At 42.1% G+C, this 27,515-nt stretch overlaps 1 long non-coding RNA gene across 1 annotated transcript; it reads right to left on the bottom strand.

The window, feature by feature from the left end:
- Positions 1-1,029: 1,029 nt before the first annotated feature.
- LOC120940538 lies at positions 1,030-10,709 on the bottom strand. Its single transcript, XR_005749442.1, has 3 exons — positions 10,475-10,709; positions 8,814-8,888; positions 1,030-2,257 (listed from the first exon to the last, which is right to left on the bottom strand). It is a non-coding gene; the product is annotated as an uncharacterized LOC120940538 (long non-coding RNA).
- Between the last annotated feature and the right edge of the window lie 16,806 nt (positions 10,710-27,515).

Below are 27,515 nucleotides of genomic sequence, written 5' to 3'. Positions count from 1 at the left end.
GTCGTATCTTTAGTTTGAATCCTCAAACCAAGATACGACGGCATCTGGGTAAGATCCGACAGGCGTACAGCTTCGTACGCCTTCGTCGGATTTTAGATGCAATACTTCGGCGTCCGCTGGGTGGAGTTTGCATCGTTTTCCGCGTCGGGTATGCAAATTAGCTATTTACGACGATCTACGAACGTACGCGCGGCCGTCGCATTTTCTAACGTCGTCTGTAGTCGCCTTTTTCCAGCGTATAGTTAAAGCTGGTATTTTTCGGCGTATAGGTAGACTTGCCATGTTAAGTATGGCCGTCGTTCCCGCGTCGAAATTTGAATTTTTATTTTTGCGTAAGTCGTCCGTGAATAGGGATGGACGTAACTCATGTCTAAGTTAAAAAAATGACGTTGTTGCGACGTCATTTCGCGCAAAGCACGGCGGGAAATTTCTGGACGACGCATGAGCAGTTCATTCGGCGTGGGGACGCGCTTCATTTAAATGAAACCCGCCCCCTGATCGCCGATTTGAATTAGGCCGCCAGAAATACACTACACCGCCGTAACTTAGGGCGCAAAATCTTTGTGGATTTGAAAGTACGCAAGGTAAGGTACGGCGGCGTAGCGTATCTCTGATACGCGGCACAGATGTAAATGTATGTGGATCTGGCCCATAGATCATAAAATGGCTGGCTGATTTACAAAATGCCTAGGAATTTTATTATGTAATATTTCTTGATTATCAAAACTACAATTTTCCACTTTAACAGGGATGACATGGCAAAATACTTAGGCTTTTGAATGCATGACCCGCCAACATGGAATCCAGAATTGGCATTTTCTTCTGCAAAGGTACTGTGTATTTTAGGGAATCAGATTTTTTTTTTTTTTGGGTAAGGAAGCAAAGGTTCTCCATTGACTAATGTGCTTTAAGAAAGTTGTTAATTACATGTTTTATATTGCTCTTAAAATTATTCCCCTCTCCCTTTACCCTGGTTCTTTATTGGAATTTAAGCTCTATTGGTGAAAGGAAATGATTCAAACAAGGATAAAGTAGTTAATGGAATTATTCATTTTAATACATTTTGCTCTAATAATTATTGTAAATGTTTGTTTTAAATATGCTGATAGAACTTGGTAGACACATGTTGTTCTAGATATGAGAACACAAAAGTGGAAAATATTTTGAAATAAAATAAAGTTAGAAAAAGACAGATAAAATCCTTCTGAAAGAATGTTGTCCACATCACATCTTCCGAAACAAGTGTAACTTTTATGATTGACACAACAATGCTGAAGCAGACACCGTACATTTCTGGATAACATTTCTGCAGGAGTCTTTTCTCGGAGATGGCTTGTCACTGCATCCTTTCACCAAAGACTTATATCCACAAACAAGCTTTTCTTGAACATCAAGAAGCCTCATATCTCTGCCTTTCCCCATATTTTCTTGAACAAACATAATTACTGAAGCACTTCAAAGAAAATCCCACTCTCCACTTGACTTTAAAATAATCCGGTGTTACCCTTGGAGCATTCTGGGGATGTGACAAAGAGCAGATTCTTGTCCTGTTGTCTATCTTTTTGTAGCTGTTATTTTTATAGAACAATGGCATCTTCAAATGCATATGTTAAGGTAGTAAGAATACTGGATGACTTGTACATTAGCACAAATTTATGTACCAACATAAACCTTAATTTTTAATAATTTGCTTGACAGGTTATTGTCAGCTTCATTAAGATGAAAAGCTGTGAGGAGTACTTGCTAACTTGCTGTAAAATAATGAACTTGCAATAAATTTTAATGAGAAAAATACATGTTGAAGACATCAGGTGATTATTGTTCATTGCTTTCCACATGTAATTTTGGTCATGTATTTTCAGTACAACATTATACATGACTCCCATTTTATTTGAATAATGATAATACAATATGTTTATCCTATTTAAATGTATCTATATGTTTTAATTTCTTTTTATTTATTATTAGTTTTTAACAGTAAAAAATAAGTCATAATTTGCAATACATTTATTTATTTTTCACAAACACACAAAGCTTATCTCTAATGTGTAATACTTGTTGAACGCTCTCCTAAAGTTTATACAGTTTGGCACTTTGCAAACAAAAACATTACATTTACAAACAGATCTAAACTCAATAATTACATTTCGTATAAACTTCAATCTTTTTCATGAAAAAATACCTGGGATCCTGTCAATAAGATGCTTTTGATTATGGTGTGGCAACCGTCTACCAATTGTACTTCTGTATTGTCACCCTGTTAAAGGCACCACTGTTTGAGATCGTTTGTTTTTTAAAAGAAATCAAATAAAAATGTAAGGCAGTGTAAACACAACTAAAATTACCTCTTTGACACCAAAGATGATCACATTTTTACAGAATTTTTCAATTAAGCTTTGAGGTAGCTAAAACACGGAGCTTGGTAATAGTGCACTAGATACAATGTGTCATTAATACACAGGTCACATATAGAGGACGAGGAGGTGAATGGGTTAATATACAGGTCAAACAGGATGTAAGGATGGTGATGAGGAGGTTAATGTGCAGGATAAGGGAGGTGAAGACATTGAAATAAAGATCAAAAGAAACAAAACAGGATGGAGATAAGATGTACAGCTCACGCTTAGAGAAGAAGATAGTGGGTGAGAGGATTCAAAAAGATCCCACAAATTAATAATTAAACTAATTAAAATGTCCCACCTTGAATCTGTTGCTGCCTATCCTTCATTTACTAAATCCTTTCTTGACATAATCATCCTTCCCCTCCCTCTGTTGTGGGAAGAAAGGGTAAGCTCCACTTGCAGTGTTTTCACTTGTGTTGGCTCTGAATGGCCATTCCAGTGATTACAAGGCACAAAGCTACTCTCACTGGCTCTGTTACCTTTGCCTGTAATCTGCACTTTCCAATGCTAGCGATTTCAAATGGCGACTCAAAAATACATGTCCACCTTTCCACAATATTTTTTTTTTTGTTACAATGTGGCAGTATAGAGGTGGTTTAAATGTATGTTAAGTCAAAATTCCCAGAATAGGACAGAGTGAGTGAGAGGTTACCTGTATTTATCGGCATATAACATGCACAGGTGTATAACACACACCTTCATTTTAAGAGGGAAGTTTCAGGAAAAAAACTTAAATTAAAAAAAAAAGAACTTTGAAGCAAAATAAGGATCAGGGCCCATCAATGCGGCCTGATCAATGCCTATCTGCAGCCTCAAAATTTCCCATCAATACAGCTCGATCAATGCCCATCCGCAGCCTCACAATTGCCCATAAATGCATCTTGATCAATGCCATCTGCAGCTTCACGATTGCCCATCAATGCAGCTTAATCAATGCCCATCTGCAGCCTCATCATTGCCCATCAATGCAGCCTGATCAATGCCCATCTCAGGGAGGGGGCAGGATGAGCGCCGTCAGATTATATACAGCGAGAATCTCCTATTTACTCGGCAGCCTCTTTAATACAAAGTCTTGCCTCTTAGACCAGACAGAACACTGGTCCAATGCCATCCCAGGAGACAGGACTTCCTAATACAGAGGCTGTTGAGTAAACAGGAAATTCTCGCTGTATGTAACTGCAGTATCGGCGTATAACACGTACACTATTTGCAACTGATTTGCAGGGTTAAAAAGTGAGTGTTTTACGCCAATAAATACAATACTTTCTGTTCTGCTAATAACATTTTACCAGAGAGGAGGGGATGGGAACTATTCAACAGCAACACAGACAGATAAATAAATGTCTATGGTATAGTAAGGAAATGCTAAAACCCCTTTCAGAGTTTTATTTTTACCTATATTCCTGTTGCAGATTTCCCCTCACTTCCTGCCTGCAGAAACTGTTATTATAAACTGAAACTGTTATTATTATATGACAGGACTTGGGGGAAATTCTCCCAAATGGAGCAGTGTAAATCTAACAGGAGTTCTTATTCTTCCCCACTCTATTCAAAACTAGAAAATAGTTTTTGGTTTGATAAACACTTTAGCTTTTTTAATTGCATTTTTATTAGGATTTTACAATGTGTTAACTTTTGTCTACATCAGGCTCTGTGCAGAGATGTGCATGTAATGAATGTGTATATTTAAAAAAATATGTATGCTTTGTTCTGAGGTTTATGTGTGTTTGTAAATCTGGCAATAGATGGATAAAAAGCTGAGTTTTGATCCATTTATGGGTAGGCTGGTTGTGCTAAATTTGATCTATCGATCGACTTTATTGCAACTAGCCTGTCAGGTTTTCTTCAAATGATCATTGCCGGTAGCTATAGCCACTAGCAGTGATCATTGTGTTCTGATGGTGAGGAAACCTCCAGCTTTCAGAATACAATAGCATAATGGGAGGGATTCTCCTATCAACACTGAAGTGATTTATTTTCCTTCAACCTGTGGTTGAAGGAAAGAAGTGTGCTTAATGTATGGCCAGCCTTAGACTTTAACTTGTGATATGGTAATTAAGAGGTATTTTGTAGCTATGTAAAGGTAGGCATATGTTTTCAGTTTATACAAAAAACAGGCCAAGGTTCTATTGAGCAATGTCTCCTAGCAATGTTCTTGCTTTAGAGTAGGTATATTAATCCTGGATAAAGGACAGTGAGCAAGAGCACTGTTACCTGAAAGAGAAATGTAGGAGTAAGGCCTTGTACACACGATCAGTCCAAACTGATGAAAACAGACTGATGGTCTGATGGTCTGATGGTCTGATGGACTGATGGTCTGATGGTCTGATGTGCCTACACACCATCAGTTCAAAATCCGATCGAGTCCAACGCGGTGACGTAAAACACAATGACGTGCTGAAAAAAAAACGAAGTTCAATGCTTCCAAGCATGCGTTGACTTGATTCTGAGCATGCGCGGGTTTTGAACCAATGCTTTTGCGTACTAACCATCGGTTTTGACCGATCGGTCATCAGTTCATCAGACCGATTTTAAAGCAAGTTCTAAAACTTTGGACTGAAGGACAAAAGTCTGATGGGCCATACACACGGTAGGTTTGGACTGATGAAACTGAACCTCAGTCCGTTTTCATCAGTTTGGGCTGATCGTGTGCACAAGGCCTAAGAGGCATGATTCACTCCAGGCAGGGGCGTACCTAGAGCATTTGGCACCCAGGGCGGATCCTACATCTGGCCCCCCCCCCCCCCCAACGTTTACCTGGAAAAACACCCACAATTTTTTTTCATGTTTTCAAGAACATGTATTGCACGAATTTGTAAACTTTACATCAACTTAAAAAAAAAAAAAAAAAAAAAAAAACATAGGTTTAAGTAAGTTAATAACTTATTTTCCAATTTCAATTATTTATAACATTTACTCAACAGATAATACTGCTTTTTTTTTTTTAACAAAACCATAGCATAGCAAACGCCTGGATTCTGCACACTGTAAATCGCACATGTCTACATTCTGCACACTGTAAATCACATATGCCTACATTCTGCAACCCTCCCAATCAGGTCAGCTACAGTGTTACACTATACACATGGCAGGGGGTGGCGGGCACAGTAATCACCCCCCCCCCCCAAATCAGGGCTGTCTTAATAGCATCATGGGCCCCTGGGCAAAGCAATGCTCTGGGGCCCCTACAATGGAGACAGTGCAGGTAAACAGACATCAAGTTGGTAGGAGGTAGGGGATATCTAGGGTGTAGAGGGGTCAGAGTGCTGGAGGGATATCTGGGATGTAGAGGGGCAGCCCGGGGCCCAAGGAACAGCTGCTTTGGGGAAAGAGCAGGGGCCCCCATGCAACTGGGGCCCCTGGGCAGTGCTCAGTGTGCCCTCTCATTAAGACAGCCCTGGGGCAGCTACATACAGTGCTAGTACACATGGCAGGGGGTGGCGGACACAGTAATCACCCCCCCCCCCCAAATCAGGTCAGCTACATACAGTGCTAGTACACATGGCAGGGGGTGGCGGACACAGTAACCCCCCCCCCCCCCAAATCAGGTCAGCTACATACTGTGCTAGTACACATGGCAGGGGGTGATGGACACAGCAATCACCCCCCCAAATCAGGTCAGCTACATACTGTGCTAGTACACATGGCAGGGGGTGATGGACACAGCAATCACCCCCCCAAATCAGGTCAGCTACATACTGTGCTAGTACACATGGCAGGGGGTGACGGACACAGCAATCACCCCCCCCCCCCAAATCAGGTCAGCTACATACAGTGCTAGTACACATGGCAGGGGGTGGTGGACACAGCAATCACCCCCCCCAAATCAGGTCAGCTACATACAGTGCTAGTACACATGGCAGGGGGTGACGGACACAGCAATCACCCCCCCCCCCAAATCAGGTCAGCTACATACTGTGCTAGTACACATGGCAGGGGGTGGCAGACACAGCAATCACCCCCCCCCCCAATCAGGTCAGCTACATACAGTGCTAGTACACATGGCAGGGGGTGGCAGACACAGTAATCACCCCACCACAACCCCCCCCCCAAATCAGGTCTGCAACATACAGTGCTAGTACACATGGCAGGGGGTGGCAGACACAGTAATCACCCCCCCCCAACCCCCCCCCCCAAATCAGGTCTGCAACATACAGTGCTAGTACACATGGCAGGGGGTGGCAGACACAGTAATCACCCCCCCCCCCACAAATCAGGTCAGCTACATACAGTGCTAGTACACATGGCAGGGGGTGGCAGACACATCAATCACCCCCCCCCCCCCACAAATCAAGTCAGCTACATACAGTGCTAGTTGTACACATGGCAGGGGGTGGTAGGCACATCAATCACCCCCCTAAATCAAGTCAGCTACTACATACAGTGCTAGTTGTGCACATGGCAGGGGGGTCCCCCTCCCCCCAAATCAGGTCAGCACACACAGGGTGGCAGAGCAGGCAGACACACTCCTCCAGGCTCTTCTTCATGCAACACCCCCCAACCCCCCCCTCACCACTGTTGTCCAGCCTCAGGCTCTCAGACTCAGCCTCTGCTAGGGAGTAACTTGGGAGGTCCAGATGGATTCGATTCCTGATCCTGCCTCACTGCCTGTGTCTGTATTTGAAAGCAGCAGCCGAGCCGCCCCAGCGGAGAGAGATGACAGACACAGGTTGAGGCCGCAGTGGTGGGTGGAGGCGGAGCTAGCAGGAGGGAATTCAGTGAATAAAACGAGTGGACAATCTGGACTAGTCCATTGCGGCCGCGGCGATGGGGGTGTTCTAAAAAACACCTAAAGGGAAATGGAGCAGCCAGACCCAGCAGGGATGCCTTGGGATGATTAGACAGTATCACCCGACTTGGGTATGGAGTGCACCCCACATAGCGAAGTCACTCGGCCACTGACACCCCTTCAATGTGTGGTACCTGGGGCGGACCGCCCCCGCCGCCACCCTATTGGTACGCCCCTGACTCCAGGATAGAAATGTCATCCTCTGAATAAAAAAAATTGTTTTAACAGTCATACTCAGCAAGGGAAAAAACAAAAAAACTAAAAATATATATAACTGAAACATGATCGTCACTTGTTCTGGAGCACTCTTATGTCACTGCTAAAGACTCTAATGTCGCGTACACGCGGTCGCTTTATGTGATTTAAAATAAACTACATTTTTAAAAACGTCATTTTAAATGACCGTGTGTGGGGAAAACCTTGTTTTATGTCTTCTGAAAAACGACAAAAAAAAAAATTAGAGCATGCTTCAATTTTTTGTGTCGTTTTTCAAAACGTTGTTTTTTTGTGTCACAAAAAATCACAGTGTGTCTAAAACGACGTTTAACCACTTCCCGACCACTTTAAATGCATTTTTTGCTGTGAAAATGACAATGGTCCCAAAAATGTGTCAAAATTGTCCGAAGTGTCCGCCATAATGTCGCAGTCACGAAAAAAATCGCTGATCGCCGCCATTAGTAGTAAAAAAAATAATAAAAATGTAATAAAACTATCCCCTATTTTGTAAACGCTATAAATTTTGCGCAAACCAATCGATAAACGCTTATTGCGATTTTTTTTTACCAAAAATAGGTAGAAGAATATGTATTGGCCTAAACTGAGGAAAAAAAATTTTTAGATATGTTTTTGGGGGATATTTATTATAGCAAAAAGTAAAAAATATTGCATTTTTTTCAAAATTGTCGCTCTATTTTTGTTTATAGCGCAAAAAATAAAAACCGCAGAGGTGATCAAATACCACCAAAAGAAAGCTCTATTTGTGGGGAAAAAAGGACGCCAATTTTGTTTGGGAGCCACGTCGCACGACCGCGCAATTGTCTGTTAAAGCGACGCAGTGCCGAATTGTAAAAACCCCTTGGGTCATTTAGCTGCATATTGGTCCGGTCCTTAAGTGGTTAAAACAATGTTTTTAAACCCGCGCATGCTCAGAAGCAAGTTATGAAGTGAGCTTCAATGGAAAAGAGTGCTGAACGTAACCGCGCTTTGCTAGAGCATTTTGAAAAAACAATGGCAACGTCGTTTTTGAAAATTAAGTTTACTTCACAAAAAATGTCGTTTTTTTTTAATAAAAAAAAAACGACCGTCTGTACGCGGCATTAGTCAGAAACAACAGCAATGGCATTTCTTGTCATCACTAACTGTGTTACAAATGTTAAAATTGTTTAAATTAACATCATTTCCATAACACATTAGTGATCAAATCACGGTTTCCTACACTTTCATGGATAAAGGTGGCATTTCTTCCAGAACTGAGTAAATGTCTTTGACAATCATCAAAGAGTATGCTTAAAGTATTTTTCCACTTTTTCAGTCAAATTTGAGAAAACATCACTATATGTTCATTATATGTTTCCATTCACACAGCATACCTAAAAATAAAAAAATAAATATATATTTCTTACCTTTTCAATGTTTATTTGGAGCAGGCCTCTGAGCAGAATGCAAGCCATTCTAAACAGTTTCACAGTGACTCTATCCTGTGACAAAGAGGGACAGATTGAGCTATCCTTCATTAAAATACAATAAAATTCCAGCGTCTAGATCTGTAACTCTTTGTTAGGACAGACAGTGGTCAATTCTAGTTTACAACCAATAATAAAATATGCCAGCACAGTACAGAAGTGGTAATTATGGTAAAGCACTCACAACTCCCTTATAAACTATTACAGAACAAAGAAAATTATGCAGGTCTTTTTCTGTTTTGAGGTTTTCTGAAGGAGCATCTAAAGCTGAAGTCTAGGTATGATCTTTATTGCATAGTTACATTGGACCAGCTTTGACCAATTTAAGTATGCATGTCTCATATTTAAAAGGCTGCTGTGGAAGGTGACAATAATTGTAGTAGTTGTCTCTAATACAGTGACTGATGCAATTTTTCAGATCCTGTGATGTTAGCACTCTGCCTCTTCACTTCCTCCAATCAAATAATGCTTTTAATTAATTGAAAAAAATATATAAAGCATTCTGTGAATGGCAGCAGTACAGAGCTGCAGAGAGACCCAATGTGGTCATTATACAGAAGGGAAACTGCTTGGCCCAGGACCCTGGAAGATTGCGGGAATCACTGTAGCAGTGACTACTACAATGATTGTCACCTTCCACAGTGGTCACAGGTATGCATGCACACCTTGTTCCAAGCTTGACCAATGTAACTATGCAATAAATAAAAAGCATTCATAGATATCGGGCTGGATTCAGATAGGAGATACGCCGTCGTATTTCTGAGTGCGGTCGGTCGTATCTATGCGCCTGATTCAGAGAATCAGTTACGCATAGATATCCCTAAGATCCAACTGGTGTAAGTGTTTTACACCATCGTATTTTAGGCTGCATAATCACGCTGGCTGCTAGGTGGCGCTTCCGTATAGTTACGCAAGGAATATGCAAATAAGCTAGATACGCCAATTCATAAACGTACGTCCCGCCGGCGCATTTTTTTAAGTCGTTTTCGTGGGCGTAGCTAATGTTAAGTATGGCCGTCGTTCCCGCGCCGAGTTTTGAAATGTTTACATTGTTTGCGTAAGTCGTTCGCGAATACGGCTGTACGTCATTTACGTTCACGTCAAATCCAATACGTCCTTGCCGCGTAATTTGGAGCAGTGCACACTGGGATATTTTACAGACGGCGCATGCGTCGTTCAAAAAATACGTCAAAAACGCGGGGTCAAGTAAAATTTAAATAAAACACGCCCCCAACATCCCTATTTGAATTAGGCGGGCTTACGCCACCACACATACGTTACGCCGCCATAACTAAGGGCGCAAGTTCTTTCTGAATACAGAACTTGCGCCCAAAGTTACAGTGGCGTAACGTATCTTTCTGAATCCGGCCCATCAGCTTTAAAAAGGTAGGCAGCTTTTTTAAATGTATTTTTTTTTTTTAGTTATGCTTGCAAATCTGAGCAAATAACAAATATAAAACAAGTGATACCCCAATCCAAGCCTGCAAATGTAGAAATACACTTTAGGCCTTTTAACATTTAAAATTTCAAAGTCCATATAAAGCAATGCAGTTACTCTCCAGCAAAGTCCATTTACATATGGAAATACTGTATCTGTTTACCTTTGATATATAGAAGTTTCTCCCTTTGAATTCGGGCCTCGATTATTTTTCTTGTTACGGTTCACACACGTCTTCTCTTGTTGCCTTTTTAAGAATGACCTTCACAAGCCAGCAGCAGGTGCCCTTTCTCCATACTGGGGCAAGCTTTCCACCAATCACACAGCAAAAGCTCTGTTAGCATAACACAATGAGAAAGTAGGGTCAAATCTCTTAAAGATCCTCTTTTAAGTGTTGACAGTCATACACTGACATCCTGTTTGTCAAGTTCTCATATGACATAACATCTGACTAGTAAACAAAAGCTTAAGATTTTTTTTTTTTTTAACTAATGATAGGTTACTTTACTTCTGGGTAGTAATGTTTTATGCCGCGTACACACCATCACTTTATGTGATGAAAAAAAATGACGTTTTTAAAAACGTCACTTTAATTGACTGTGTGTGGGGGAAAACGTCGTTTTATGTCTTGTAAAAAACGACCAAAAAAAATTGAAGCATGCTTCAATTTTATGTGTCGTTTTTCAAAAGTGCACTTTTTACTTCACAGAAATTGACCGTGTGTAGCAAAAAACGTCGTTTTCTAAGACGTTTTTTCATCCACGCATGCCCAGAAGCTACTTATGAAGCGAGCTTCAATGGTAAAACGTGGTGAACGTAACCTCACTTTGCAAGATCATTGTGAGAAAACGATGGTGTGTAGGCAACTTCGTCTTTGAAAATTGAAGTTTCAAAAACGTCATTTTTTACTTCACAGAAAGTGTCGTTTTTTTTCATCACATAAAGTGATGGTGTGTACGGGGCATTAGACGTTTTTTCATCCGCGCATGCCCAGAAGCTACTTATGAAGCAAGCTTCAATGGTAAAACGTGGTGGAACGTAACCTCACTTTGCTAGAACATTGTGAGAAAAACAATGGTGTGTAGGCAACTTCGTCTTTGAAAATTGAAGTTTCAAAAACGTCATTTTTTACTTCACAGAAAGTGTCGTTTTTTTTCATCACATAAAGTGATGGTGTGTATGCGGCATTAGTCTTGTTTATTGCTTTGATGGCATATGTTGCTGTGTTTTCCTTCAGTTATCATGTGTCTTGAGTTTACAGGTTTCAGGTTTCACTTTGCATTGTCATAACTTCATGATTTATTGTTTTTCATTATTTATAATGACGTGTTATATTACATTTCATATTGCCATTTGTATTGTATTTATTTTATTTAATGAAATTATTCCTATTTTTTTCCAGTTTCTGCTAAACTCCCATGGATATGATTGCATCCTATAATTAAGCAATCATATTGTTATGTTTGCTGCCATAAACAGCTCCAGCAGCTGTGCTTTAATTACACACCGCACACTTCTTTCTTAATGGTCTATTTTATAAATTAGGGAACAAACATTATTGTTTAATGCAGTTCCTCCTGCCTGCTTTCAACAGAATCAAAGGCATTGCAGGAATAATGGGCCAAATTCTCAAAACCATGTGTAAATTTAGGATTATCTAACTTATGTCATTTAAGTTAGGGCGCCCTAAGTTGGTGTCGTAACTACCGTATTCTCAGTGCATTTGCGCTCAAAACTGCGCCATCCTTAACTTAAGTTTCAATGCCTAAGGCGTGGTTATGGCAAGTGGGTTTGAAGTGGGCGTGCTTCATTGTAATGAGCCGTGACCCCATGCAAATGAAGTGCCGGCCGTACTGCGCATGCGCGCACGAATCTGGACCTCAATGCGCATGTGCAGAACTTTGGTCAGCGCAATCAGTGAGATAGGTAAAAGGCCAAGCGTACTTAGTTTGAAGATCGCCCTGTGGCTAAATAGCCCCAGTCAAACACACTTCAATTGCAAAAGTATTTCCCTGTGTTCCCTTCCTAAAGCAAGTTGCTTCTGCTTTGAACGTTTGTCAGTGTTTGTTGGTAAGATTGTTTTGTGAGAAAAGTGTTTGTGGAGTTGGAGGGTATAGTTGGTGTTTGTTTTTGCTAATTTGTTTTTTGTTTTGATTGTTTGCCTGTTTGTTTTTACTAATAGTTTTTTTTGGGTTTTGTTTATATTTTTTGTTTTTCTTTTTTGCCTGTTTGTTTTTGAATTAATAGTAGCTGTCTGTCTATTTTTTATTTTGGCTTGTTTGTATTTTCTTTGGTGTGTGTGTGTATTGTTGTTTGTTTGTTGGCTGAGTTCCCTGTTGCTGGGTGTTGTCTGTCATGGCTCCCAAGCGCAGGAAGCTAAATTTTTCACCGGCAGAGAAGCATATACTTGCTCAGGGCGTCCTTAAATTTGGGCGATTTCTCCATGGCCCTGAGAGCCACACCACCACCCCGGCCAGGAGGAAGGAGATCCTTCAAAAGATCACCGATCGGATCAATGCGGCGGGGGGGGGGGGAGACCAGGACCATCGCTGGAGTTCAAAAAAAAATAAATGACTTGAGGAGCGTGTCCCGGAACAAGCTGGCAACGCTGCATGCCCATACCAGGGGCACTGGAGGAGGGGGACCCTGCCCAGTCAGGATGAGTGAGGAGGAATGGGCAGTGGCCCAGTGTTTCCACCCACAGCAGGTGGTGGGCCTGCCTGGCTTTGACAATGATCCTCTTATGAGGACAGGTAATTTTTTTGAATTTCTATCTGGTGATTAGCATGTGTGGGTGGGGGAAGGGAAGATGTGCCAAGTTTGTGGATACAACAACCTGTGATTGTTTTGTGTCCTCCCCAGATGGCCAGGAGGTGGCAGCCCCATCAGCCCAGGAGGTGGCAGCCCCATCAGCCCAGGAGGTGGCAGCCCCATCAGCCCAGGAGGTGGCAGCCCCATCAGCCCAGGAGGTGGCAGCCCCATCAGCCCAGGAGGTGGCAGCCCCATCAGCCCAGGAGGTGGCAGCCCCATCAGCCCAGGAGGTGGCAGCCCCATCAGGTCACGAGGTTGCTGGCCCATCAGGTCAGGAGTTTGCTGGCCCATCAGGGCAGGCTGCTGCACCACCCCCAAGACAGGCTCATGCAGAGTCACAAGAAGGGCAGGATTCGCCATGGGAGGGGAGTGCCCACAACTCCCCTAATTTGGATGTTGAGTGGGAGGAGGATGAGGGGGAGGAAGATGACAATATTCTGATTGGGCAGGAAATAATGATGGGCCAAGATATGACCTTTGAATCATCCCCTGAGGGAACCCCACAGGCGCCCAGAAGTCAGGCCACCATCATGGGTCGCCCCTTCCAACCCTCCTCCAACATGCAGCAGCACCCATGGCTCACTCCAACTCCTCCTCCAAGGCCACAAGCCTCAGGGGCAAGTAGGATGCCGACCCCTGAAAACAGGGGGGGGTTGGTGCGTCTGCCGGTCAGTCTGTTGAGGGACAATGTCCGGCAGACCCGCAGTCTGTCTGCGATCCAAAAAACAATGACCAAGGTGGAGCGCAGCCTGGGTGCAATGAGGGAGTCACTGGGTGACGTGGCCACCAACTCCGTGGGGGTCATCACCTGTTTGTGGGACATGAGGAACGCCACAACAGGTGTGGCCCAGGAGGTGACTGCCCTCACCCAGGCTGTGCAGGCCAATACCCGGGCTGTGCAGGCCAATACGGCTGCCATAACTTCCTGTCTGACAAGGATAGCCGTTGCCTTGGAGGGAAGGCCAGCAGGAGGACAGACACCAGGGGAGGCTGCTTCCTCCCCTGTACAGTCCCCCCGCCCTCAAAATACTCCCTCCCCTGCACAGTCCCCCCCCCCTGAGAATACTCCCTCCCCTGCACATTCCCCCCCCCCTGAAAATACTCCCTCCCCTGCACAGACCCCCCCCCGTGAAGATCCCCCAGTTGGCCGTGGCCGTCCCCGTGGCCGTCCCCGTGCCCGTCCCCGTGACCGTGCCCGTGCCCGTGGGCAGCCCAGAAGGAGCACTCGGCAACATCCCTAATTTGCAGGGGTACTTTTTTTTTTTTTTTTTACACTGTACTTATGATTTGGTCTATGTGTGTGAATGATGTGTGAATGTGGGGGGATGGCATTCCTGAAAACATAAGGGTGTCACCCTCAGTTTTGGTGGAGTAGGGATCCCCAGGACCAGGGAGAAGTCATCCTAGGTTCCTGAATGGTGTATGAATGCACAGTGACATAATTGGAGCCGTGGCGGGGCGTTACTGCTCCCAAGTACCAAAGGGGGGGGGGGGGGGGGGTACTTGGATCTAATCCAATTCTATGTGCATGTGATGTGTCTGTGCTAGGGACCACAGTGACGTGCATTCATGCATTCTCATTGTGAGATAATTAATGTGCGTTTTGTTACTCAAAATAAACATTCTGTTTGGCATATAAGTAATGTGCATTTATTTAACAAAATAAAGATTTAAAGGTCACATAATCTCTGTGATTTGGTCTTGGCAAATCAAAAACAAAAATTGTAATAGGATGCATTTACTGGGCAAAGATGCCTTCAGACAGTTGTCTCCTGATTGCCTGGGCCTCAGCAGACCGGGTAGAGGGGTTTGGGGGGGGGGGGGGTTGCCTGGGTGGGGGGTCAGGTCAGGAGATATGTCCACATGCATGCCCTTTCTTAATGCAAAATTGTGCAGTATGCAACATGCACCAATAATTTTGCATACAAAGTCTGGGGAATATAATAGTGTACCCCCAGTCTTGTCCAGGCATCGGAATCGTGACTTTAGCATGCCAAAAGTCCGCTCAACTATAGCCCGGGTCTGGACGTGCACCTCATTGTATTTTCTTTGTCCGGGTGTTTGGGGGTTTCTAAAGGGGGTCATCAGGTGGGGTCCCAATGCATATCCTGAGTCACCTGTAAGGGAAAAGACAGGAGGATATTAGTCATGCATGTGCCCCTTGTGATGTCTCCATCATGGGGGGGGCATACCTGACACCAATGTCACTCACCAATCAGCCAGCTGTCTCCATAAACGTTCATCTCCAAGTCTTGGTAGATCTTGGTCTGCCGTAGAATAAAACTGTCGTGGCACGACCCTGGAAACTTGGCACAAACGTGCCAGATGAGGCCATGGGCATCTACAATCATCTGGACGTTGATGGAATGCCACCCTTTTCTGTTTCTGAACAGGTGTTCAGTTTCATGGGGGGGCTGGAGTGCAACATGGGTGCAGTCAATCGCACCGATGATCTTAGGAAAGCCAGCAATATTGTAGAAGTCTGTCATGGCTTGCACACGCTGGTCCTCCTGGGTGGGCATGACAAACTGATGGCTCATGCGCCGCAGTATGGCAGGGACCACCTGATGTAGGCATTTACTCATGGTGGACTGCACCATCCCAGCCACACCTCCAGATGCTCGCTGGAAGGAGCCACTCGCTAGAAAATGCAGTGTTGCCATAACTTTTTCCAGAGGTGTCAGGGCATGGGAACGTAGGGTTGGGGCGATTAGATCCTCATGAAGGAGTTGTGTAATCTCCAGGATGGCCTCCCTATCAAATCGGTAGTTGCCAATGACCTCATAAACTGGCATTTGCCAAATATCACGGCGTGGCCGATAAACACGCGCCTGTGCCCTCATCCTCCTCCTCTGTGCCCTCCTCCTCCTTTGTGCCTGTAAGGCAGCAAGTGCCGTCAAAATCATTGCTGGTCCTGGCATTTTTCAGCAACAAACTTCACAACTAGAGCTGTAACTCCCTTCTGCAAACCCTTCCACAGCATGTGTAAAATTAGGGCTGGTTTTATAATGTGGAAATTTAGTCAGAAAAACTAACAGGTGCGCACAGGGCGGAAAATACGGCACACACACTTAATTCTGAGAATCGCCCTAACTCCCTCATTTGCATCTTTGCCTATCAAAAACAGCGGCGAGCCTAGCGTAATTTGCGCCCGGGAATGCGCAGGCGTAACTAATTTAAGTACGGCTGAAAATACAGAAATCTTTGCTTAAGTCGTTTTGACGATCGCGCGCAAATATACGCGCCGTGTAAAATTAGAAAAATGGAGTTAAGTCTGCGTATCTCTTTTGAGAATTTGGCCCAATGTATATCAGTTTTTCAGTTTTCTTTAGCATCTGTTGTTTATGTTTAGTGTCATGTATTTTGACTTGTCAACACAAAGGCAGAATAAGAGATGGATAGATAGATAGATTTCAAACATGTACACACTAATTTACTAAAACTGGAGAGTGCAAAATCTGGTGCAACTCTGCATAGAAACCAATTTTTGTCAAAGTCTAATTGAACAAGCTGAAGGTAGAAGCTGATTGCATACCATGCACCAGATTTTTCACCAGTTTTAGTGAATCAACCCTGTAGTAATACTAAAGTAATACTTATCTTAAAGTGGATGTAAATTGCCAGAAGTATAAAACGCAATGGTCCCACTGCAGGATTAAAGCGGAGTTTCACCTAAAAATGGAACTTCCGCTTAATACACTCCTTCCCCCCTTACATGCCACATGTGGCATGTAATTTTTTGGGGGGTAGTGGGGGGGTCAGGAGGAGTGGGACTTCCTGTCCCGCTTCCTCCTTCTGCCGAGGGGCTGGTAAGGCGATTAGCTTAATTGCCTTATTGCAGCCCCTCCCTGTAGGCGAGCGCCGCTCCCGCATGTGCAGTGCCGCTCACGCTTGCGCAGTGGGTGCCCGGCCGTGAAGCTGAAAGCTGTCACTGCAGGGTGCCCACACTAGGAATGAAGACTCTGGCCGGCGAGGGGGGGGGGGCGAGGAGCGGACCCCCGGCCGGTGCGTCGCTGGAACCGTGGAGCAGGTAAGTGTCTGTTTATTAAAAGCCAGCAGCTACACTTTTTGTAGCTGCTGACTTTTAATAAACTTAAAAAAAGGCTGGAACACCCCTTTAAGTCATAATGTATTAGTATGCACCGCATACTAGAATATTATTACAGACAGCCTTAGAGACTCACAGACTTACCTGTGCAAGGAGCCCTCCAGTGCAGAGCTGTCACCCGGGCTTCTTTCTGAGGGCTCCAGCTGTATGAGTGGTAAGGGGCGCAATGACGTCAAAGCACAGAGCTTTGGAGACCTGATACAGTATGCAATCCCCTCAGGGCGCATGTGCCGGTGACATTCTTGGCTGCATGTTGTGTGAATATCTCCTAAACAGTGCAAGTTTAGGAGATATTCACTGCACCTGCAGGTAAGACTTATTTTAGGCTTACCTGTATGTACAAGTTCAAAAGTGGAGTTTAATTCCAATTTAATCAGCATCTGTCCCCAGACTTGAGATCAGATTTGAGTCTCAATTATTCATCATCCCAGAATTCAATTATGGGCGGAGAGCTATACCTATGTGTGAAAAATATTAGAAAATATGACCCTTTGCTTGCATAGATCAAAAAATCTTCACAGCTTACATTGCATAATTGTTAAAATAGCCTTGGAAAAGGTATTTTCCTCTAATTTATGGGTACATTGGGGCTGATTAGCTCTATAAGTGGTTCGTGTGTTTGGATGCTTGACCTATATTATGAATGATTAAAGTGTTACTAAACCCACAGCAGTAAAATCAGTCTGTATATGCAGCAAAGCATGCTTGTTATACTCACTGTGGAACCTAAGGGGTTAATCCTGCACATTGTGTAGAAAGGCTGTTTGATACTGTCCTCTCTGATCCTCCCATTTTTCCACTTTTCCCAATCCATCTCCTGATAGTACAAAGCCTTTGGAGTCACTCTGCACATGCTAAGTTTGGTGTGTATTGCTAAAGAGTTTTATTTTTCTGGAAAGAGTGCATGTGATCAGCACAGGGCCAATCAGCACTGTCCAGACAGAGAATCAGGGGTCCTGCAGACTCATAGGACAGTCAGGGGAGAATGGAAACTCCTCCTATAAGCTTTAACCAGACACCAATAGAAGTCACAAGACTGCTCTATACTGCTGATGGTAAGGTGATGAAAAGGTATTTAGCAGTTTATATTTACAAACATAATTCTATTTCCATGTACTGTGTATTGTGGGAGACCAAATATGGTGAATGCAGGGGCCTGGGTTTAGTAACACATTAAAATGCCTGTTTTTTTATATAGACATATCAAGAGTCATCTTTGTGGTCTTTAGTTGTGTTTATTTCACTTAGGTCGGTGTATAAGGTATTGGGTATTGACATGAACATAGATGGGCAGAAGTTGAATAACTTACCCCATTTATAGAGATTTATTGTATTATGAAATAAACTATAATAAATAATATATAATATATATTTTTTATAAAAGATCTATCTGAATACTGCATTGTTACATAATAAAATGCATTATGATGTAAGCCTTCTCTCTGTTTTTCTTTCCATGGTTTGTTGCATGAAATCAAACATTATACATGTAAATGCAGTCAAGTGTTTTGGTCACAGAAAAGAGGACTACATTATACATAATGCTGAAGCATTCAGCACTTACTAAACATTACATTTTCTGACTGCAATGCTCACTGTCCCCAAGAAGATTTTAGAATTAGTAATACTGATGTCTCATCATATGCATTTTGACATTTTCATTTTGTAATACTGTATTTTTATGCATCTGTCAAAACTAAAAAATATGTTTTAAAGAAAAGTCGCTAATCTGCAGTAGTATTTCAAAGATGGATTTTTGAGATTGTTGCAGCAATGTTGCAAATCATACTAATGTTCCAATGGCAAGAATAATATTTCATTTGAACAGAATAAACTGTTTTGGACTATTGATTGAAGAAATATAGTTATTATTATTTTTCTTCGCATTCTAGTATTTGTTCAATAGGTCAGGGAGCACTGTCATCAATTTCCTAATAGGACATTTTTTGTAAGATTTGCAAGTCCTACAGGTACCTTTAAGCACAGATAAATATGCACTTGTGGTTTCACTTGGCTAGTTTTTCACCACCAAAGGATGATTATGTTGTGTGCCTTGAGACATCAGCTATAATATATTTCCTGCCCCTTTATTGCATTTTGGAATCATAAACAATGACTGTTTGGCTCAAAGCCATTTATTCAGCCCAAAAAGACATTATTTGCACAACAAAAATCAATAAAAATGTTACTAGGTCTGGCTGGATATTTTGCTTAACTGTGATATTTGTCTGTCACTGATGGCATGCCATCTCTCGTAGGAGGCTAAGGCCAAAACACAGCTATTGATCCAGTCATCAGTGATGGATACTGGCATTTGGAAAGAGCTGCTGCAGAGAATCTCGATTAAAAAAAATATTTCTATGTTTCCCCTGCAGCACCGTGAAGATAACCTGAATGAGGAGACTGTCTTTGTTTTATTAGGCATTACTCTATTCTAGTTGTTAAATGCTTTGGACCAAAGTTCATTATTGAGAGAATTAAGTCAATCTATGTTTAGCCAAAGGCTGTGACATCACATCAAATCTAGCTGATATAACCAAGACCTGCTTGTCCATTTCATCACCTTAAAAGTGCAAAGGAAACATTTCATATCCACTCATGTGCTATGAAAAGAGGTGATCTGTGGCATTGCTTAGCCTGTTATTTGAACAGAGCTTATGACATTTAGCTGGCAGAAAATAATAGACTACAACTTTGCACAGCTTTTATAATATGCTCTGAACTGGCAGTAAACGCTAATCCTGTGGGTGACATAAGTGTTACATGCACACACATACAAACATGTACATTTATCTAAATCCCACACAAATCTTGTTTTATGGCTTCTTATTCAAAAAGATGTACGTTTTTAACATTTGTGAAAAAGTAACAAATAATAGAATGTATAGGAATGTATACTATACTCTGAATAAAAGTAACTGAATATTATAAGAAATAGTTAGAAATTCATTAACTTTCTAAAGTCCAAAAGCACATCTGGCCTTCGATGAGTCAGGCCTTTGTGCATTACATATAACAAACTGCCTTGTAGTCTTACCTGCTCCTGAGAATAGGTGAGTACATGGAAATCTTGCATATTAGTTAAAACATACACATGCTTTATTTAAAGTGAATCTGAGCAACAGGCAACATGTTTACTTAACACTTCACTTCCCTTTTGTTCTCTAGTCTAGCTGCTCCATTCACCCACAAACAGAGGAAGCATTTTATAAACTCCAAAGTATTACTTAACCAACTAAGTCCTGGATGCCTACAGTGTGTATTGTACTTTTATGCATTGTGTTTACTTCGGAAGGGTGTGACAATTGAAATTACAGCACTTCCTCTAAGTACGTAGAGGCTGGGACAGAGCTGCTGCAGCTTTGTCCAGCGTCGTCCTGCAGTAGGATGGTTACTGCTATAGATCACATAAAAGAAAAGTGTACACAAATATGTAAATCCATTAACTAATATATAGTGTATGTATGTGTATACTGTATATATAATCATTAAGAAAAATATTCCCTCCTAAATTTAATCCCTAGGTTGCAACAATAATGTTGAATGATCTGGATGACTTTTACTGTACATTGGAAGTGTTATAATAATGGGGGAGTTTAATTATCCAGACATAGACTGGGTGGAGAGAACCACGCATTCATCTTGCCAGTTCCTAAATGTCTTGCAGGACAATTTCATGGGTCAGATGGTAGATGCAGCAACCTAGAAACAAGGTGTTACTAGATCTACTGATTACCAAAAATACAGACCTGATCACAGATGTGGAAATACGGCCAATTTAGGAAACAGCGATCACAGGTCAATTGGCTTCAGTATAAATCACACAAATAGGAAACACTAGACACTGAATTTCAAAAGAGTCAACTTCCCTAAACTACGAACCTTTATAGAAGATATAAATTGGGATAAAATCTTAGAAACAAAGAACACAGGGGAGAGATGGGTTCGCTTTAAGAGCATATTAAAAAAGGGCATTAGCCAGTGCATCCCATTGGGAAATACTTAAAAGAGCAAACAATAGTCCTGGATGGATTAACTCTAATGTAAAAATGCATATAAAAGCAAAGAAGACCTTCAAAAAATACAAGGCTGAGAGATCATTCCCATCTCACCTTGTCCCTCTCTGGCTTTCATATATATAAAATATTTGCATCAGGACAAGTTCCCCAGGGAAGTACTTACCCCCATACCATTTTTTTACATACCCTTCCCTATTAACCCAGAAAATGGGCATTTTAAATTTGACAGATTTCAGTAGGGTTTGGGTTCAGCATTCAAACATCTTTGAAGTTCTCCAAACCCTGCTTGAACCAAACCCATGGAGGTTTGGCTTATCACTAATAAATACCAATGAATATATATATATATATATATATATATATATATATATATATATATATATATATACAGTAATTTCTGTCTTCTGGCCAGTGGACATGTTTTGAATAGAATGGGGCTCATTTCTATGATTAAAAAAGAAAGTGAGTCTATAAAATGATTTCTTGTAATATTTAGCAAATTTATGTTTTTGGATTGACATATTAATTTTACCCACTCTTTGACTTTGCTAATCACCAAGCAAACCTAAAGCCCTGTACACATGATCGGTTTGTCTGATGAAAACAGACCGATGGACTGTTTTCATCGGACAAACCGATCGTGTGTGGGCCCCATCGATTTGTTTTCCATCGGTGAAAAAAATAGAACATGTTTTAAATTTTTCCTATGGATAAAAAACCGATAGAAAAAAACGATCGTCTGTGTGGAAGTCCATCGGTCAAAAATCCATGCATGCTCAGAATCAAGTTGACACATGCTTGGAAGCATTGAACTTCATTTTTCTCGGCACGTCGTAGTGTTTTACATCACTGCGTTTTGGCACGGTCGGATTTTTGACTGATGGTGTATAGGCAAGACTGATGAAAGTCAGCTTTATCGGATATCCGACGAAAAAAAACATCGGAATAGATTCCATCAGATATCCAATCGTGTGTACGAGGCTTTAGAGTTCTACTAATTTAATTATGTCTAAAAAAAAATTCAATATTAATCAAAATAAACTTGAGCCAGAGTGAGCATGCTCAAATTTGTCACACCATCACCACTGTGACAAATTAACAAATAGCTAGGCTCCACTTTTATTTATTTGTCATAGGAAGAACTAATCAAGCAGGCATATAAAAATTGGCACATTTTATAGTGTGTGCCAGACTTTGTTATCCCCCCTTCCCTCTCAATGAGTATAAAACATCTGCAGCACCAGAACCCACTACTGTTTTTTGTACAACTGACTGGACATACTAAAGAGACGCAAGTGGTTAACACCTTCTTTCAGAGATGGGAATTATAGATATTTTTAAACACAGGAGATTTTCAAATGTGATATGCTTCTGGTTTCAGAACACTTTTTATCAGCCCCTAAGTGAGCCTTAAAAGGTAACGCATTATGCTTTTGTATCAGGATTGAAATCTGTTCAAAATGACTGTGACTACGTCTCTGATTTTAATCACTTTCTTTTGACAGCATTAAGAACATGTTGCTCTTTTGCTCTGCCACTTTAACCACTTCCGTACCGTAGGATGTCATATGAAGTCCTGAACTTCAGTGGGGGATATCTGAATGATGCCTGCAGCTACAGGCATCATTCAGATATCCTTTTTCAGGCGGCGATTGTGCACACCATAGGATTGATCATAGCGGCGGTTCCACCGCTTGATCATTCTTACCGGCGGCGGGAAGGGACATCCCCCCGCCCACCGCCATCCGGTGCTTCTCTGGGCTCTCCCGTGCCATCAGAGGCCCGGAGAATGAATCGACCGCCAAACGAAGAGCATAGAGATGACCGGTGACCAGATGGTCCCGCCCACATATGTTCAAACCACACATGTGAGGTATCGCCGCGTGTGTTAGAGTGAGGGCAATAATTCTAGCACTAGACCTACTCTGCAACTCTAAACTGGTAACCTGTAAAAAAATGTAAGCGTCTCCTATGGAGATTTTTGAGTATTGAAGTTTGGCGCCATTCCATGAGTGTGCACAATTTTAAAGCGTAACAAGTTAGGTATCTATTTACTTGGCGTAACTTCATCTTTCACATTATACAAAAAAATTGGGCTAACTTTACTGTTTTCTTATTTTTTAATTCATGAAACAGTTTTTTTCCCCAAAAAAAGGCGTTTGAAAAATTATTGTGCAAATACCGTGCAAGATAACCTCCCCTACTATGTAAGAACAATTTAAGAATCTGTTTTTTATTCAGCTAATTTAAACTTAAGCATTCTTATTAACCATTCTTTCCAGGAGGGAAAACAGTATTTGTACATCACAGTAAAGGCTTGTTCATGTGCAAATATATTCAGAAAAAAGTTTGAAATGATTTTTGTTCAAACAAATTGTAACTGGGACACTGCAAATGTTTGGAGGTTCACATCATTTATAACTGTCAACCTTTTTTCATTCCCATATTGTCTTGAATGATCTTTCATTCTCTTCTATGCATGCCTATCTGTTACTCCAGCCATCCAGGATTAACTGTGACCCAAGTGCACAGTTCTAGTAAGGTTGAATATGCATAGAGCCTTAAAGTGATTGTAAACCCAATAAAAAAAGAAAAGGCAAAGGCATAATGAGCTAGTATTCATAGCATACCTGAGATCGAAGCCCCCACAGCTGTCCTCGTACACCGCTCAGGTGGCCGACATCACTCCCGGGGGTTACTTCAAGGTATCGCGGCTCCAGTGCTGTGATTGGCCAGAGCCGCAATGACCTTACTCCCGCACATGCGTGCAGGAGCCGTCGGTAGTGGCACACAGACTGAAGCAACGGCACATATGTGCCGTTGCTTCAGTTTGCCCCAGTTCGCAGGGGATAGGGGATAGCTCCTAAACTGTGCAGGTTTAGGAGATATCCTGGGTAGCTACAGGTAAGCCTTAATATAGGCTTACCTGTAGCATAACGTGGTTGTAAAGGGTTTACAACCACTTAAAGTTGTACTTAAAGTTCTTGACACACACACACACACAGTGCAGAAAAAAAATTTGACAATTTGCCATAAATAGATTTATTTGTAAATTCATATTCAGCAACTATCGCCACCAACGTCACCACGCCCCCAGCTGATCGGCCTGAGCCGAGGCTGGTTTGTTTGTTTGCATATGCTTCCAATGTTTTGTTACTTTTTAACTTGTGAAGCTTTTTTAGATGTCAGTCCCCTTTCCTTTGAATGGAATAAAGAGAAACATTTTTAACCAAATACTGCACTATGAAGTGCTTTTTCTCCTCTTTACCTACACATTCCCACATCATTGTTTGAGGCTGGTCCACCCTGGGATAAACCAATAGGAGACCACGGAAGCTTCCCTTGGATTTAAAACAGAGGAGTGAACCAGGAGTGACCGTTTTGAATCTGCTGCGGACATCTGTGTTTCTGAGCCTGTCTGATCCCTGTAGGGATCCAACAGATCTGGTAAGCGGCCACTTATTTCCTTTTGTTCGTGGGAATTTTGTTTGAAGTTATCTGCATCCATTCAGTCATCAGACAGAAGATTGAGATCCTGTATGAGCCATTGTACTGATGTGACTTTACAAGGACATTTTGTCAGTTCTTATTAGATATATTTTGTTGCACAGGAAAAAGGACATTTTGAATGTATTCCATTACACATTTTTTATAAGAATTTCCACATGCAATTTTTATTGCTCAATTTGGTTGCGCACTTTTCTTCACTTTTATAAATATGCTTCAAGCCTGATATTAGGCTTTTTTCTGATTAGGTGCGGCACCTTCATTTATTGTTATTTATTTAATTTCACGTTTACCACGGTGCACTTTGTTTGTTTTTATGGGGATAGCGCGGATTGTCCACGCCATACAGGCATCTGGTAGTGGCTCCTGTGTCTACTCCTTTCTTCGTCCATGCGTATCCTACCCTCGTCCAATAGGTTTGCCTGTCCTTTCAGCCAATCGGGTGATGGGTATCAGATCCACTTCCCAATTGGTCGAGAGGAAAACATGGAGGAGTATTCTAATATATACCTTAAACAGAGATTGATAAATAGCTTCAACACTAATCCTCCCAGGAATAGCAGCAGCACCAAGGACACTGTATTAAATATCCACATTTATAACTCAGCCACAGAGATTTCTAAATCCAAGATGTATATGAAAATAAAGAAAAGGGTATCTTTTACTATACCCCATCAGTACAAACAGAGAAAGAATTGATGGCAATAGCCACAATAAAACTTACAGACACAAACATCTATTCTGTGGCTGTCAGGGCTATGTGAATAGGCACCAACCACACCTCGCTCACTTTCCGACAGTCCCGACAGTAAATAACCAGCAAAAGTGAAGGGGACAGGCAGGGGCGGTGATGAAATGACCATGCGCCCTCCAATGGGGGATGAGCGAGATGAGGATAAAAGACAATTAAATAAATCTCTGTCCACAACCGGCATGCACCAACAAACAGTTTCCGTAGGATAACTAATCACCAGGGAGGCCCTGTGTTGATGGAAGGGAGAAGTGTTGGGCAAACTGTTTGAGCCAAGCAAAAGTTTGGTCCGAACATTGCCTGTTTGCCCATTGTGTGGGTCGCTCGCTGTGATGTTTGCCCGCCCAGTGTCCCACAATGCACTACCTGCTTAACAGTGCTCTATAGGGCTCTAATTGGATAAAGCCTTGCACCTGACCACTATCACTATCAGAGCCCTGATTGGACAAAGTGATGATAACTTTCTCCAATCACGGCTTAGTTCTCATAGTCCCACCCCACACTAAAAAAGTTAACTTCCCATAGAAATCTTTTGTGTTGGAGTGAAGATAGATAGAGTAGGGCTCAGTTTGCTACTAGCGAGTTAGTGGGGTTGATTTATAAAAAGGCAAATCCACTTTGCACTAAAAGTGCACTTGGAAGTGTAGTTGCTGTAGATCTGAGGGGAACATGCAGGGAAAATAAAAAATAGCATTTTTTCTTGCACATGATTGGATGATAAAATCAGCAGAGCTTCCCCTTATTTCAGATCATCCCCTCAGATTTACAGTCACTGCACTTCCAAGTGCACTTGTAGTGAAAAGTGGATTTGAATTTAGTAAATCAACCCCAGTGTCTTCACTTATTGTGACTCTAAGGCCGCGTACACACGGTCGGTCCAAACCGATGAAAACGGCCTGAAGTCCAGTTTCATCCGTCCAAAACGACCGTGTGTACGGCCCATCGGTCCGTTGTCCTTCGGTCAAAATTTTTAGAACTTGCTTTAAAATCGAATCGATGGAACGCTGCCCGCGCATGCTCAGAATTAAGTCGACGCATGCTTGGAAGCATTGAACTTCATTTTTTCAGCACGTCGTGTGTTTTACATCACAGCGTTCTGACCCGATCGGTTTTTGAACTGATGGTGTGTACGCACATCAGACCATCAGGCCACTTCAGCGGTGAACCAATGAAAACGGTCCGTCGGACCATTCTCATCGGTTTGGACCGACCATGTGCACGCGGCCTGAGTGTTAGGCCTCGTACAGACGGACGGACCGTTCGATGAATCGGTCCGCCGGACCATTTTCAGCGGACATGTCCGCCCGGAGATTTCTGTCTGATGGTTGTACACATCGTGTAAAGCGGTGGTGAATTTGCGCTTCCCTTTAGGTGAAAAAATAAACACAACCAAAAACAAACACTAATAGTGAGAGAACAAGGGGTTAATAGCGTAAATAGGCAGGACAACACCTGCTAATTAACCAAGGTGGTGTTTAACTTAGGTAAATAATAATGGGACAGAGAAAACTCTGATGTGGTGCTGCTATTTGTAAAAACTGTTGAATAGGCAGAAATAGACAAGAATAATAGGGACAAATGTAGCGCAACCCCCAATGTGAATAAATGAAAAACGAAAACAGTGTATCTTTTGGTGTATCCTTTGCACCAAATGCTTTAGGAAACAAAACAAATATAAATATATAAAGTCCACTGATTGTGAAAGAAGATCACTCGATCACTGTTCAAAGGATAGCTGGTATTCCAACAGTAATATTAAACTGTGCAAAAATAGCAAAAATAAATGAATAAATGAGCAATGGATGAGTCGGCTAGGACAAGCTGTCACAATGTTTTAAAAGACATATAGTCCACTGATAGTGAATGAGAGCGCTGAGTGACCCCTCAGAGAAGCGGCTAAATTCTCCACACTTAGTACAGCTTCAATGTGCAGAAATAGAGATATAATAATCCGGGCTGTGCGGCCCCTTACCAGAATGGATGGATCTCTATGACAAGAGATCATATG

This window comes from Rana temporaria, chromosome 5, assembly GCF_905171775.1.
Source record: "Rana temporaria chromosome 5, aRanTem1.1, whole genome shotgun sequence".
Classification (NCBI taxonomy): Eukaryota; Metazoa; Chordata; class Amphibia; order Anura; family Ranidae; genus Rana; species Rana temporaria.
Note: the sequence above shows the minus strand (reverse complement) of the source record. Positions and strands in the feature narration are given on the sequence as shown.